Genomic DNA, 16,460 nt, shown 5'->3' with positions numbered 1-16,460 from the left:
CCAGCTCGGAGGGGAGACTAGGGATGCTGGCCTACATCTTGCAGTGTTTTCTCCTGTTTGGGGGGGCTGAAAGTGGGGAGAGATCAGCTGCAAGATTAGGGAGAGCAGTGCTGAAGACAATGGCTTGGGATGGTCTGGTTCTGTGCCTGAAACCATGCTGAAGGGATATCCCAAGGTCTTCCTTCCTCAAGGCTCCTCAATTCCTTCTCATTTCCAGCTTACACTTTACTGCAGCAACCCTGTAGGAATGCTTTCTGCAAAGGAGCAGAAATGACTAGAGAATGAGAAGCAAATTAAGTTCAGGCTCTTCTAATGCTGTTTGTTGCCTGCCTGAATTTCAGCCAAGGCAGTGTTCTGTTTGGGAATGACTCAGTCCTGTATCCCTGTGGTTCACTGCTATGAGACTCTACCTCCAGCTGGGGATGGGTTGCACCATGAGGACCATTACAGCAACCTGTCCCCTCCACATCTTCCTGCTCTCTCCTTCCCTCCCTTTGCTGCTTGTTCAATGAGTTTGCCTTGCACAGCGGGTTGAATCTCGAGCAGTAAGGCCATTGCACGGGCTCGCAGCCATGTGCACAGGGGCTGCACGTGGCGCATTTGCTGCCCATGTGAGGATGGCTGATGTTCCCAAGACTCTCCTCGTCCCCCCCCATGGAGATGGTCCTTCACTAGCCTGTTGTTTTGAGCAGGGTCTGGTGGTCTCCCCAGCGGGATCCCAGCAGCTCCCACTGATTTCGGATGGGAAGAGCTGGCTCTCGAGCTGAATGACCCCTGGGAAGCAGCATTTTGCTTTGTCCTTGGAAGCACGCACAGCGGGGGAATTGTGTTTGGCTTTTCTCCTGTGCCTCAGAAAAAATCTCTGATGTTCCAGTGACCTGCTTATTATGTAGGTCATCATCAGCTGAAAGGAAAAAACAATTTCAGAAGTAGGAGAAATCCAGCAGGGCTCCTCCACTGAGCAGATCTTTCTGCAAAAACATGGAGAGTTGTGGTGGCAGGCAGCCTGGCCTCTCCCCTCTCCACCTGCTCTGCTCAGGGTGATGGGGGAGCAAAACTGCAGCTGGAGGGATGTGTGATACCCTGAAAGCAGGCAGACTCCCCAGGATCCAGTGTCTGCTGGGAGACAGGACAGCCCCACTATAAAAAGGAGACATGGAATAAGCAGATGCCTCTGGATGCCAATAGTAAAACTGGGACCTGGACCAAAAATCCTCTCTGTGTTGTGCCAGTGCTTTTAGTCTGGGGCTGCTCCTCTTTGCCTGCAGCAGAGCTGACACTTTGTGATGCTCACTGAGAAGAGAGAAAGCCCGTAGAGGGAACTGGAACCTAGGCAAGGGACAAATTGCTGTGTGGCTGGGAGGAGGTTTGGTGAAGTCCAGCTTCACTTGTACTTACCTGTGACGCAGTAACTCTTACTACCCCTCACTATCCTCTTTTCCTTCACAAATCCCCCAAATATCAGCTGGAGACCCCTGCGCCCTGGCTACTTCTTCGTTGGGGATGTGTGTTTGTGTGTTTGCTGGTCAGGCAGGGAGGCAGGCAGCTGCAGCCCTTTCCTGCGCAGGAACACCAATGTGCCTCCCCATCCTACTTGCTCACCGAGGGATTTCTCCTTTCCTTCAAGATGTGTAGGAACATGATGCATTTGAGACAGACAGACTTGATAGGAGAGGCTGAAACCACTGAAAGGCCTTGCTAGTTATCAGAAAGGTGAAGAGGAGCATGGGGAGGTGGGTGTGCAGTGAGCAGAAGGCTCTGCCCCCTCTGCCTTGGTGTTGGCCAGGTCCCTTCACTGGGTCTCCATCACAGCCATATCTCACCGCGTCCACCCCTGCAAAGCCTGAGTGTTTGAAGTCTCTCCAGCTGCAGGAGGTTCCTGGCACAGACCTTGAAGGTCCAGCTGATCTTTTCCCAGAACATGGTTTCTTGTGAAGCTGCTTTCTTTCACATGTGCCAGCTCCTGCAGCCGTTATACCTCATTTTGTACTGGCATCTGCTGTGGTGTCTAGATAAAACGCACACATTTGTCTGACTGGACTGCCCTTCCTCTTCAGCAACTCGATTTTTGTGGTCTCTAGCTCATGCAGATCTCTCCCCAGACCTCAGTTCCTCTGCCTGGTTGATCCTTACCCAGACCATGGAGGGTTGTCTCTGACTCCTAAGACACCAACCTGGCAATGCGAAGCAGTGAAGAAACCTCCTCCTCCTATTTTCAGCTCCTCTAAGGACAGCACTAACGTACTTGCTCGTCTGCCAGGTGAATCACACTTTCACCAACTATCTGAGCAGACTCAACTAACATGCAGCATGCTTCCCCTTGGCTCAGGCAGGCTGCTGTGGCTCTAGGAGAAAGTCTTGAGGACTGCTCCTCTTGCTTGTAGCTGTCTCACCCAAGGGTAGGCAGCCCTTGTCTCATCGCATCACAGTAGTGTAGAGAAGTCAAGGGAGGAAGCAGTAGAGCAATGGCAGCTCCATCAGAATGATATTCTTTCACCCACAGTAAGAAGACATTTCTTGTGCTTTGCATGCTCTCGTGGAGCAGCTCAGGGCACTGACGTGATCTTCGGGTGGACCAAAGACAGCTGGGACATCTTGCTCGAGAAGCAGAATTCGGGTATGTTCCTAGCACAAGATCTTCGCAGTTAGGCAGTGATCGGTGCCCTGGAGCTGGGATTGTCACGTCAGCCTGGTGGATCCTTGCACAATGCGGTGGCTGTGCACAATGCAGACAGCTGGAGCTGTCATGTGCTCATGGTGAAAACACGGAGGATAGCTCTTATCTTTGCTTGGAGGAAGGATTTGATTAGAAACTGTCTCATAAATGTGTGGTTATTGAATGCGTTGCTCATTTACTATAAATGAGCCATCTCCATAAACGTGCCAAGAGCATCTGTCCTCAGCAGCCAGGCAGCTGCTCTGAAGGAAGGCAGATGAGTCTCCCTCGTCACAAGCTTTTCCTCATTGAGCTTTTTCTGAATCACTCCCTGCATGGAGCAATTCTCCAACAACATTAAATGCCACAGCCAGGGTGAGTCAAGCAGATCTTGTCAAGGCTGCCTCATTTTTTTCCTCCTTCTGTTTTTATTTTAAATCAAGCTTCAAATCCTCTGTGTCACAGGGTTTGGTGATGCTTCTAGCACAATTGATGGCAACAAGTAGCTACCCAGGAATGGTATGTGTTGTATGGCAGCTGGGGAGAACCTCCTGTTCCCAACATCTTCAGCCTGTTTGGGGCTTGTTTCCACAAAATTGGAGAACTTAACAGAAGGATGGTTGGGCTGTGAAATAAATCATTTTAGCCATTGTTTAAGTGAGCTTACTTATGTCTCTCCCATTGTGTCCACAAGTTGGTGAGGCCATAGATGCAATGAGAAGGAGTGTCTGAACTCAGGTTCTTGAGTGCAAAGTGAGGCAACCTCATGTTGTAATGAATGGTGATGCTTTCCCAAGGGGTTAACGGGTTCTATGTCCAGACATAAACCAGTCCCAAGGTGTTGGAGGGCTGGTTGAGATCTGTGCAAGCAAGCTAGGGTTTTTGCACATCTTTGGGAAGCATCTGGTGCTGCTCAGGATAAGGGACAAGGCTAGGTGGCCCTTGGACTCAGCTTCTTGTGATGGAGGAGCTGGCAATGCTCTGCGTAGCCTGGGGCTCTGTGCAGCTCTCTGTCGCAAGAGCATATCACTTACTTGCTCATCTTCAGTTAGTTTATCTCAAGATAAGTTGTGATGTTTTTCAATGCAGGTTTTCACCCAAACCACAGGATAACAGTTTAACGGTTGCTGTAGCCCCACGTGTTGCCAAACTGTAGTGACCATGCACCGCCCGCTTGTTCACAAGATATTTTCAGATACCTTCAAACAAAGCAAGCAGGCCACCTTCCCCACCAAGCCTACCTCAAGAAGGGTGACATGGCTTAATTAAAACCAGACAATGCCATAACGACGGCAGCCTCTCGTTGGCCACTGACTTCTCTGTGAGCTCAGCCCAGTGCAGCCACAGCAGCTTGGAGTGGGACCATGCAGGGAAAGTGAAATTTGTTTGTGCCTGTGCAGGAGACCCACTTGCAGGCTGCTATCAGAGGCTTTGGTACTTGGTGCTGCTGCTTTCTTTAGGGATGTAAATAAATGCTTGCTAGTCTGCTTAGTCCAGAACTGGCTGTGCTGGGGGGAATAATTAACTAAAATAACTGGGAGTAGGTAAGGATGAAATCTGAGGACAAATCTGTGCAAGTTTTTTTGTTTGTTTGTTTTTGTTTTTGGAACACTGCATCTTAAAGCAGGGAGCGGCTCGTACACCGCTTGCAGCTACACCTCCTTTGTCACCACCTAAAAATCACCACTTTTACTTTGATCTGTGCTAGAGGAAAACAATTCAGCAGGGACCAAAAACCTTGATTTATATCAGCCTGTTACCCAAATGTGCCCTCAGGTGGCTGTAGGTGAGTCCCGGGCTCAAATTCTTCACTGTCCTTTGCGGCATGGCTTGTGTGGGCCTGGTTCTCTTGGTACCCAGGGCTGCTGCTTCTCTGGAGTTAGCCTGCTGCAGTCAGTCCCATTACACATGACGGTGTTGTCAGACAAATGAGGAGGTGATGACTTCACCTGTGTTATAACCTCTGCCCTGGGTTTCTCCTAGTCCTATCTGTTGTGAGTCACCTTATATAGACAAATGCATGCAAACAAATAGCAAAGGCATACAGGGTAATGCCAGTACTTATACTGGTGTTTGGATAGCAGGCTGTGTTTGCAGAGCAGAGAGAGCAGTTGCACAGTCCGTGTGACTGGTTGCTCACTTCTAAGAAAACCAGTCCAGTATCTGTTTATCCGCCTGCTGTACAGCTGTGGTCCAATGACCTGACTCTCCATAGTTGCTTTTGCTATGTAAATCTTTTGATTTTCTTCCTGTATTTGAACACACATCTTTCCACCTCCTCTGCTGCATAAAAAGATTAAATCAAAAGCTGTAAGAGCATCACAGCTGTACAGCTGTGTTTTCTAGGGAATGGGAGGGATGAATAAAAGATGTGTTTAACTTGAAAGAATTTAATGAGGTTACCAGTGAATTTTGTTTAAGACTCTTCTCCATGCTCTAAACCCAGAGCAAGCAATGAGTGGTAATATTACTGGCATAGCAGCAACCATGACCCTGCTCGAGGTCCATGTTGGTGCCGCACCACCCTGAACAAAGATGTTCACCCATGTAAGATCTTACGGTGTGGTTGGCACCAGGAATTCTGCCATATAATTCTGTCATCTGAAGGTGAGATGAGGGTATATCTTTAAGATAGCAAAGAATTGTACCTATAACTGTTGAATAAACATATATAAAGCAGTAAAATCACGCTTTTGCTGTCTGGTTGCAATCGTGATAGCAAGGCAGCCCACTCCAGAGGTGGGGCAGAGATTCTGCCCCAGTGCAGTCCTGAGCTAAGATGGCAGGCAAAAGGTAGGTACAGCTGCTTGTTGGGCTAGCAGAGGACAGTTGGACATCTTTGTTTATAATTCAAGTAATCAGTGATGGAACTTTTTCAAACTCCCCTTCGTTGCGTCGTTTTTACCCATGATATCAATGATTGCGACATCAGCATGACTAATCCCATGCATGGGATTAATATAAGATGTCTGTTTTGTCCGTGGTTGGACTGTTTGTTTGCACAGCGTGTTGTAATACTTCACAAACAAGAAGCAGAGCAGGCCCAGTGCAGAAGTGTCTGCTCTTGTCGGAGACAGTGGCTTGTCTTCTGCTCAGGCTCACCAGAGATGGAAGGAAGAACTAAATGCATGGGACACCTTGAGAAACAAGTGTGTAAAATCCCACTGCTCCAGGTAAGGACACTTTACTTTGTGCAAACAAAATTGAGCTTCAAACACTTGGTAAGAAGCGCAGTGTTACGTCTTGATTCTCAGCTCACTGACTGCAACAAACGAGTCAGACCAAAAGTTCATCCATCAGACGCTAAAAGATGTCTTGCTGGTGTGCACTATACTCGTGGAAATCCCCTGATACAGCCCAGGACATGAGACTGCTGGTGAGCCAGTTCCCCATTGATCTGCCTAACCCTTTTATGAACTTGCTTGGGTTGGCTCTAGAACTCGGCAAGAAGTTAGTTCTGTATCACCTGAAAAAGTACTTCCTTCAATAGATTAGTGTTGTGTGCTAAATGTCGGCTGCATTTTCCTGCCCTCTAAACTCTAGGACAGTGTATCACACTGTGATAAAGCTTGCTGGTCTTTATAGCTCACAGTTTGAAAGGTATAAGGTTTCGTTTTGGCTAAGTACCCAGTCAATAGCTTGCATTTCAATCATCTTTTGTCATAGTGTAAGTATTTATGGCAACTATGCTTTGCTGGAGAGTTTTTTCCCTGAAGGTCAGGACAGTTGACGATAAAATTGTGTAACCTTCCTTGTGCTTACTGTACATCTGCATTTTCTAATAAACGTTTGCTTACTAAAAAAATACCCTTGGAGTAATTTGACAGAACTGAATGCTGCCAAGCCTAATTGTTCAAGAAGTTGACTTAATCTCTCTGATTATTTGAAGGGTGGTTCAAGTTGGGCCCTTTCCTTCTGCCTTCTGGTTGTGATCCTTTGTGGTGTGCTCGGGTTCGTGACAAGGACGATTCTGCATAACTATGAAAGCAAAAGGCTGGATGTTCTTAGCACGAAGTTCTCCTACACCCTGAAATCAGACACTGCTGATCTTCAGGAGAGTACAAAATACAGAAGGGATTGTAATAAAAACAGCAGGAATTGGAAACAATTTCCTGGCACCTTATCTATGATTATTTATAATAGTGTTCAGACACTGTCCACACTTGGCATAGGTACAGACCTCTGTGAATGAAGCACCCAGTTTGAACCAGTACCCAGGGCAGGCAGCACCATTCCCGTGTTGGTTCTCCATGGAAATACCTCATATGGGACAAGTTTCTGTGGGTCACTGCCTCATTTTGCTCTTCTGCTTGTACTTGCGCAGGTTCAAAGTTGCTTTGAGCTTGAAAAACAGGCAGCAGCCACATAGCTCTTGAACTGGTGTAAACAGGAATGCAGTCATGTTGGAGGCTGTGAAGCCTGCTCATGTTAGCTGAGGTCTGGTCCTTCTGTGCTGGGGTGCTCATTAAAGAAACCAAGCAAACCTGAGGAGCAGTTGAGTTGAACTCCCTGTGTTCTCCAGGCTGCTTGGAGCATCCCAAAGCCCAGCACATATTTTCCATTTGGAAAAAATCCACAGGCTGTGGTAGCAGGCTGTGTAGATAAATATCTACTTATTTAGCAGGCAAAGCAGGAGTGTTTGTGCTTGTCTGCCTTTTAGGCTGGCCTGGATTTTGTCATTGTGATCTGCCCTTCCTTCCCAGCTACTTCCTTCTGCACTTCAGTAAAGCTGGATGTGGCGTCACACTGGTGTTTGTCTTTGGAGGAGTAAAAAAAACAAAAGGCCAAGAGGCAGCTACTTAAAACACATTCCTCTGCTGTGACTGGAAAAAAAAAAAATCTCTTCTTTAGATATAGGCATCCACTGTTTGCATTGCTCACCCTACTGGCAGGGGTTATGGGCTTTGTCTGCCTCACTTAGTTTGAGTCTAGCCTGTCTAATCTTTCTGCTCTCTCTATTTTTGAGATGCTTGATGTGCTGCCCTTTCCTCCCACAGACCATGAGTTCCAGCTGCTTCCCACAGCTCCAGGAGCTGATAAAAAAAAAAAAAAAAAAAAAAAAAAAAAAAAGATCTGGTACAATGGATCAAGGTACAGTGATAGAGAAGAACGCACTTGGTCTTGATAGGGCTTGCTTTATCTACCAGGCACATTGCAGACCTGACATTGAGCTGAGAGGCAGTGGCAAAGGAATGTGTCTGCTCTCCAAGAGGGAGGGAACCTGACCAAGAGATGCAGGGCTGCTTGGCTTGTAGTGGAAAGGAAATTGCTCCGAGGTGCTGCAGGGGACGGTGACTTCTCCTGCACCTTAGCAGGAGCACGTCTCAAAACAAAGACAGTGACAGCACTGCTCTTTGACTTTTCCATCTTCCTGTGACAACCAGCTCCTGTTTTCCCATCTCTGCTTTCCCAGTAGAAAAAGGAATGAGTCAGTTCCTGAAGGCAGAGTTAGGAGAGGTGGCTGCAATCTCTGGGTCCCGGTGCTCCACCCCGAAGGCTTTGTCCTGCTGGCAGCTACTGCGCATTGCTTGCTGTTCCTTGGCTTGTGTAAACACTCGGGGAACTTCAGCCTTGCAGCAAACTTAAATTGCTGAGGAGTTTCTGGATGTGCAGTGAAAGCCAAAAGTTCAATATAGACCCCCTTTCAAGGGTTTGAACATGTAAGGAATGGGGTTGTTGGTTGAATCACTGTTGTGCATTGGAGATTGAAATTAATTGAAACTCTCTGCTCCTCTCATTTCCCAGTACTCATACTATTAAAGCTCTATTGCAGTGCAGTCCAGTGGGTTTTGAAGGACCCAGGTGTAGAAATAAAGTGTTCTGTACGGGAAATGTTTGTGCTGCTGCCGGTGAATCTCCCTCTGTTGCCAAGCTCTTAATTTTCTGGCATGATAGTGGCAAGTCTGTTTTTAGCACTGTTTCCGAGCTCAGCTGGTGCTTAGGACAGGCTGCTTCTCTGCATCACTCCTGCTGACATGAAGAGGGTTCATGATACACAAATGCTTGCTGTGATGTGTTTCAACATGGGAACCTTCTCCTTGCTTGTTAGAAGGGTTTGCATCCCTTTTGCAAGGTTGGTTTGTTACTGGGGAGCTTTTTCAGCTGCAGATCTTGGGGCATACGGGGAGTCCTTGTTCACAGGTCTTTAGGTTCTGGCCTGAAAGAATTTTATCAGCATTGTGCCAGTGCCCAGAGCATTGGGTCAATATAGCCTGTGTCAAAGACATACAGCTGGCTCAGCAAGAGCTGCTGCCAGCTCTTCAAACCCAGGGAGGGTATTTTGGGGCAAGCTTCCTCATGCACCCCCTTCCCCTTCTTGTCCAATATAAGGCCAAACATATTCCTCCTGGTTAAACTCCTCTGAGGCTGGCGAAGTCAAAGCAGGAACATCAAAACAGAGCCAGTCCCCAGGAGAAAGTGCTCTGAAAGGTGGGAGCGCTCCAAAAGGTCAGAGATTCATCCTGGTGCTGCGTGCCCGCAGCATGCGGGGAACTGCCAGGGCTGGACAGGGCCTGGTGGCTGTGAGATCGGCTGCTACACGCCATGGCCTCGCAGCTTGCCCACCCCGGGGTGCTGAGCCATGCTGAGCTGTGTGCTGGGCTCCTCTAAAGGACGATCTGCAGCTCAGAGCAGGGGGAGATGTTGATCTTCCACTAGCTCTTAGACTTCTCCAGCAGCACAAATATAATCAGTGATGGGGAGACTAGAAATTACTGTGCAGTCCTGCAGTGTTTAGAGGTGGGAAAGTTTTGCTTGTTTAAAAAAAAAAAATGCAGCCAAGGCTTTTGAGATGTTTCTCCAGTGGATCACAAGCTGGCCAACAACTAGATGAAAATAATTCTTTCTGTTGCTTGTGCCAGCTTTCTTATTGATGTAGCTTGGTTGTCAGGGAAGGGGGTCCACTGTACAAATACAACATGAATGTCAAAGGAAGGGAAAACACTGTTCTATAGTGCTGTGACTTCAATGTTCCTGCTTTCCCTTTAGTGATGATAGCAACACATCCCAGCACAAGCACGTGTTGTTACGGTAGTGCTAAGAGAGGGGAAAGAAGCTGCAGGGGAGATGGTTAGGAGGCTGCTACAGAGTTAATGCTCATTTGAGACAGGGTTGCCATGACCTCCTGCTAATAGATGTTCTGGTGAATCTTTCATTTCAGTACATAAAGGCAGCAAATGCAACAGATGCTTGGTTTTGTTCTGTGGTCTCCCCTGGTTGTGTTGAACTGTTGTTTCCCTCTATGGTGCGCAGAAAGGAGAGCAAACAGCATCCCTGGGTCCTCTGGAGGTGCAAGACCACTGGTGCATAAAGGTTTACAGCAAGGAGCAGGCTTGTGCTCATCTGTGCTCACCTGATCAAACTCAGTGCTCCCAACAGTCACTTCTGTGGAAAGCTCGACATCCTCCTACCCTCTGTTAATCTGCATGCTGAGGACTCAGGTGGTGCTGGATGGTGCAGCATTACCCACTCTGGCCAGTCCTGTTGCACCGTCAGGGTCTCTTCAGTGATGGCCCTGTGAGCAGGGAACTCTTTGCCCCAGAGGTCTCTACTACATTCCTGTGCACTCAGCACACCTTTGCCTGGTGCTGAACTCCATGCTGTCTGGGTTCATGCATTCGGGAGTTCAGCCAAGTCTGAACTCTGTTCACCCCTGTAGGAAACAACAAAGTTCAGCGACTGAAAGCAGCTGCATGTACTTGGTCAGTGACATCAGCAGAGAGACTCCATTTGCTTAGCAAGCACCTAAATTTAAATAAAACAAATGCCTCTGGAGCCAAAGTGTTTGGGGCTAGCCTGTAATGTGGAGAAGAAAGGTCTTATTCATGCCACAGAAGGGGGAAACCCATGGACAAAAGAGGTGTATGTATCCAGAAGGAGCAGCTCCACATCTGGGGTCACCTATATTAGGAAATATTTTTAAGGTGGTTTTGATTTACATTCATACAACAGATTTGAAGGTCTTACTTTGCCTTAAGATGCGAGAAACAGTGCAAGTGGCCAGGGACAACTTCACAGGTGACCAGAAAAATGCTAATGAGATTCTGCCCAGATTCAGCTTGCCAGGATTTCTCACTTCTGAATCTTTCTGCTCCTTTAGGCCAGTTCTGGCAAAAGGCATGTCTGAACTCCCTTCCCTCTATATCTCTTGAATAACTGACCGAAAGCACTGAGACCTTCACACAAAAAGTGACAGTGTATCCCGCTGGCATTCCAGGGTAAGCTGTATCCCTGTGTCAGTAAGTCTCTGTCCCCTTGTCACCCTTTCCTCGTCATTTGAACTAGATGAATGAGCATGATAAGCTCCCCCAACTCAGTCAACCTTTTCTGGTTATTGCTACAGTCAGCTCATATGACCTTCCTCCCTGTTTTCAAGGTTCTGATAACGAGTTTCTAAGGACAGCCTAGTGACCTTTGGCTGAGCTTCCTCTTCAAACTCTGCTGGCTTTTGCTTCACTGTCTAGTTGTAACCCAGCAGCAAAGATCAGTTCTGATACAGACAGAGCCTTCTCCCCTCTCCTTCCCCCACTTAACCTTCACAGGCCAAATCTCTCCCAGTTTGCTTGAGCAAATTTGCAAGTGGGACAGCGAGAGATTTACCTGAGGTAAAGGTTTTGTCCCACTGCCATTTTTCTTAATTCCCTAAGGAAGGAAGGTAATCAGAAAGGCAGGTGGAAGGGAAACAAACAAACAACAAAACAACAACAACAACAACAACAACAAAAAGAAAACAACTATGGGCTATGAACAAATGGATTTGGCACAGATGTGAGGATGAATTCATTAGAAGGAGAGAAAATCACAAGCAATATCTACCCATGGAAGCAATGGGACCATCACTGTCATCAGCTGAGCTTCCCACCTTGGTAGGCCAAATCTCTTCTGGGGTGTCAAAGCTGTCTGGAGCTGCCTCCTTTCACAACAGCAATGAGGGAAGTATGCACAGCAAGTCTCAACTACATCAATCTTTACCTGTGATTTTTTGGTTCCTTGAAGCTGCCTGCTTAGGCTGCTTAAATCTCTGCTGTGGTCTCTGGATGGAAAGTGGCAATAACAGTGCATCTGTCCCATCCCAGCTGCTTGGGTTGACACCCTCCAAAGTATTGCAGGGTTGGTTGCTTGAGCCCCTGTGTCCATCTTCAAGGTGTATTGGGATGGGACACAAAACAGCCGTGGAAGACCCATACCGTGGTCAGGAAGACAGGATGACCTTGCTCTGAGAGTGCTGCTAGTGACTGGGTGGCCTGGGAGCAGTTGCTGGTTCCACCTTAGATAGTATGCACTGCCTTGACCAACTCCACTTCTCTTTGTGCCTCCTCTTTACGCTGCAAATATTTCTCCCCATCACTGATCTCATTCAGAACCTCAGCTTTTGCATAAAAAAATGGTTTCACCATGGCTGTTTAAAGCCTAGCACTATCCCCCAGTTGGCATATTCTTAATGATGCAAAAGTATGAGCAGAGACTGGCATGTTCAGTATTTTAAGTATTAGTAGGACACGTGAAAAGAGGGGTTTGCAATACTGAAGGTAAACATTCAGTTTAGTTGCTAAACTTGGACCCACTCTAGCAAGAAGTTCAGTGCTTTCTGAACTGGGATTGAAGTCAAAGGTTAACTGTAATTTCAACCCAATGTGGTTGCCTGTTGCCTTGTATACAACCACTCGTAAACTGTGCTGCCAGCGTAGGGCTCTTGGTCACTGTGATAGAGGTAGCAGGTCCTGGGGCTTCTGGTCTCATCCCGATTCATGGTCATACAAACCACCCCCAGGGAATTACTGTATAATGGTGAGAAAGGAAAGTGGAATTGGAAAGGGTCTGGAACTTGTTTCTATCCCTCGTATTTACACCCCTGGCTTCCTCATTTTCAAGCCCAAAAGCTGTTCCTTTCAGGAGCAGCTGCAGCTCTGTCCTGATTCTGTCTACCACATGTGGACTGTGAGCTGCCAGAGCCTTGTCTCAGGTACATGTCAGAGGTGGAGGGGCTGCAGAAGAGTCAGAGATAAGGTATGTGGGAGTAGGCTTCAGTGCTTCTCTGAGCCACTGTAGCCATGCTTGATTTTTAACACATGCCACATGGGAAGTCAGCCCAGGAAGAAAATCTCATGCCCACTTTCCTTTGAACCTCATGCTTTGGTTTCTTAGCTCATCTTAGATTGCCACCCAAGGAAGAGAGGCCTTTAAAGGGGTTTGGGCCTACTTATTGGAGGCAATGATCTGAAAATGGCATTGCTTCCATTTATCTGTTCATACAGCACCTGCATGCCTCAGTGCCCATGGGAGGACTTTCCTTACTATGGGCTCCCATTGGCGTTACTGCTAATCAGCCAAGCATGTTTCCCTAGAAAATGCTTCCAGTTATATATATATATATATATAATATATAACATATAACAACATATATATTTGTGATATAATAGTGGGGGAGAAAGGCTCTTTAGTTTCAAGAAAAGCAGAAGAATTTGATTTCTATGAACGTTGTATTCCTAAATTTCTCCAATTATAGGTTTTGAGTGGCCTTGATGGATTATATGGTCAGCTGTTCCACCTCTGTCACACTACAGACACTATGGGACACGTCCTCATTACAGCATATGTGGGATTAACAGCCTCGTGGACAGCCAGCCCCCTTCAGACAGAAGCTCACTGAGGGAGGACAATGCAATCGGGTAATGTGAGATATTTATTGTCTGAAACTCAAGACCTAGTCTCGGTCTGATGCCTTCCATGGTAAATATCCACGCCTGCTATCCCAGAAGGGGAGGAAATTACGAGAGGGAAGGCTGAGTTTGTGGGACGTAGTGGTAAGGCAGAGGATGAAGACGTGGACCACAGTCGCCACCTTGTGACTGCTTGGGCCAGCTCACAGTTGCAGGAGATAACAGCAACGACACAGCCTTATTTTTTGTTAAAAGCCTCATTTTAGGTTTCAAAGCCCCCAGTTGGAGGATCTCAATGAGGGACTCATGTTTAGGACCAAAAGCCTTAAACTCTCCTTTGTACTGACCTAAGCCTCATTCTACAGGCCAAAAACACTAGAAAATCAGGTTTAAGGGGAGAGATCTTAATAGGAGAAATGGGTTTTTGAAACATCTTTTGATTTGATAGGGTAAAATCTTAGGAAAATAAGAATATTTTATTTTAATAATGTGTTTGTTTAGAAATATTTATATGTGGTAGAGAAGTAACATTAAGGTTGGAGTTAAGTAAGTTCAGAAGTCCAATAAGTTTTGGTTGTTGTTTGGTTAGAGGAGCAAAGCCGATTGATAGCTGCTTCCAGAAGATCATACCCAAGTCGGGGAGAAGAACAGTTTGTAGTCTTTAGCAGTAGCCAGTCAGAAGACAGTGATTTAATAGACAATGGAAAGAAGAAGAGAGAATCTGAAACCTAAGGTTGCCTACTTAATTAAAATTGGAATCAGGGGTATAAGTTCTACAATAAGTGAAATGTAAGTGGAGGGCCTGTTATATTGTATAAAAGACTTCGTGATGTGTAGACCCTTATATGCCTTGATTTTTCTTTCTCAATTAAGTGATTTCCACTTTCATGTCAGTATAATTTCTCTTTTGTATGCCAGATAAAGGCATGGTGATGCTACCATGTTTATTACAAAATTGTTTTTTGAAAAAATTTCTGCAGTATGGAAAAAACTCTTATATTTTTTCCCTTTTACCTGCCTGTGTAGCTGACTGCTTTTGAAACAAGACTTAAACTCTCACTAATCTTAAACAGTATGGTGAAATTTGTTCTTTACACAAGTATGCAGAACACATTGTTGGAAACAAAACTGGATGTCCAAATAAGCTAAGCTTTACATGACTTGTTGCACATAACTGTTCTTAGAAAGAAAAATCCCTATTAGCATCAGTGAGATGTGCAATGGTTCTAAACAGAAAGATCATATTTTTGTTTTGTTTTGCATGTCTTGATTTTTTTGTTGTTGCTGAATATAATGCTGGAAGGCTTCTTTGAACAGGAGAGAAAAAAATACTTTGTCAGACCTATATAAGAGCTGAAAAGATGCAGTTGCACTTTGCTGTGTGAGGAATGTATAAAACGTTCCTTATCGAACAGTAAGAATAATGTATATATTCTTGTAGCACAAGTGCCACATTCTTGGTTTTCCCCACTATATGTGATAAAAAGCTGTAAGCCTTTGAGTTCACTTTTTTTATAAAAAACAAAACAAAACAAAACACACGCTTAGAGTTACATGAACGTTTTGAATTTTATCATTTGAAAAATCTTCTGAATCTATAAATGCCTTGCTACCAGTACACTACGTTTACTGCAAATGAGTTAAGGCTTTTAAAGTCTTTTTATGGAACTGTATTTTGCAAACAGAAGTAAAAGACTATGCTAGTCTACATCCTGGATTCAAATCCCATAATGTGTTTTTCAGAGTAATATCTGTTTACACCTTGTAAGCCTGAACTCCATGGTCCATACCCTGTGTAATATTGATTTTGTATAATACTAAATGTGCATTCATTTTTTGATCCAGAAGAGAAAAATTGTTTGAACTAAGAAGAAATATTTATTTTTGCATTAATTACTGAAAGTACTAAACTCCAGTGAAACGCTTGCCTCGTTAATAGGGGCCTGAAAGTAACAGGAAATGTAGAAAGAAAAGAAAATACTTATATTCCAAGTTGTATTATAAGTTATGACTGTTTTACAGTTTATTGCAGGGTGTTTCTGGTGTTCAGGAATGGAAGCAATTTTCAGAATATTTCCCATCAGCTGGTGATGGCCCAGTCCTTCAGGGCTAGAGTCCGTTGACACTGATGAAGTAAGTAAGGGAGGAAGCTCAGGACCTCTTTGCTAGACATCTGTATGTGCACAGAGGGAACGCAATCCTTAACTCTCCTTACACACAGGAGTTGTCGCTAACAATGGCAATCTCCTCCTGCTCTTTGAGCTGGAGATGGAAAGTTCTATGCAGAAACTTAACTGCATCTGGCTCCTGTCACAGGAGAGAGAAGGGAGCAGTGCCTGCTGCAGGAATAAGTCTGCTGCGCTGGGGCTGCTACTGCAACAGGAGCTAGAGCAGCTCCTGTGACACCACAGGCCCCATAGCATACAGAAGGGACTGAGCAGCTGTGGAAGTGGTCACAATATTCCTGCCTTAAAAGAGGAAGTGGTACGGGAGACTGAGTAACAAAGAGAGTTGAGGCTCTCTTCCTGAGGTAGTTAGCAGCTCCAGTTCTAACATGTTTCATCCCTGCAGTAGCCAGTTGCAGAAGTACCTGCTATTGGTGTTGCCCAGTCAGGCCCAATGGCATCAGCTCTGTGGCCAGATTTGGCCAGCACATTATCACATGGACCATACAAATCTGAGGCTTATATATATATGAATATATATATATAAACACACCTTAAATGGCATTTTTATTTTGTTTATAGTCTTGTATTCTCATCTCATCTGTAAGAGACTGTTTTTATTCTTTTGAAAAAAAAAAAAAAAGTACAGAAAGGCAACAAATGCATCTTTTCTTTTCTTTTTGTGCCTAAGTACAAGCTTACAGATAGTTGCATGGCAGCCAGTTTCTCTCTGGAAACTGATCTAGTTTGTGTTTCTTTCTCTTATGGTCTTTGGTTTTTGCACTATTTCTGCTTTCTGTCAATCAAATAACATGGCAACACAGCTCAAGGTTATTGTGTCTTCCTTCAGTACATGCTGAAGACGAATTAAGTGTGAAACAGCTCAGGAAGAATGTGATTAGTGGTATCCAGTTTCTAGAATCTAGTCACCAAGCTGTCAGAGTAAGATTAGTTGCAATAGCCACCGCTCCACGGGGAAGA

General features: G+C 45.6%; 1 long non-coding RNA gene across 4 annotated transcripts in view; it reads left to right on the top strand.

The window, feature by feature from the left end:
* LOC311442268 overlaps positions 1 to 16,460 on the top strand; it is a 28,592-nt gene that overhangs the window by 3,957 nt on the left and 8,175 nt on the right. Inside the window, exons 2-3 of one of the 4 annotated variants that reach the window (XR_014696542.1) lie at positions 2,504 to 2,617; positions 13,161 to 14,851. This is a non-coding gene — a long non-coding RNA (uncharacterized lncRNA). Of the gene's footprint in view, positions 1 to 2,503; positions 2,618 to 5,482; positions 5,830 to 13,160; positions 14,852 to 16,460 lie in introns of those variants that run through there. The other 3 variants (XR_014696543.1, XR_014696540.1, XR_014696541.1) reach the window with 3 other exon arrangements.

The sequence above is a fragment of the Aythya ferina genome (assembly GCF_964211825.1).
Source record: "Aythya ferina genome assembly, chromosome: 10".
NCBI lineage: Eukaryota > Metazoa > Chordata > Aves > Anseriformes > Anatidae > Aythya > Aythya ferina.
The sequence above is the reverse complement of the archived record's forward strand: the minus strand, read 5'-3'. Positions and strand labels throughout refer to the sequence as shown.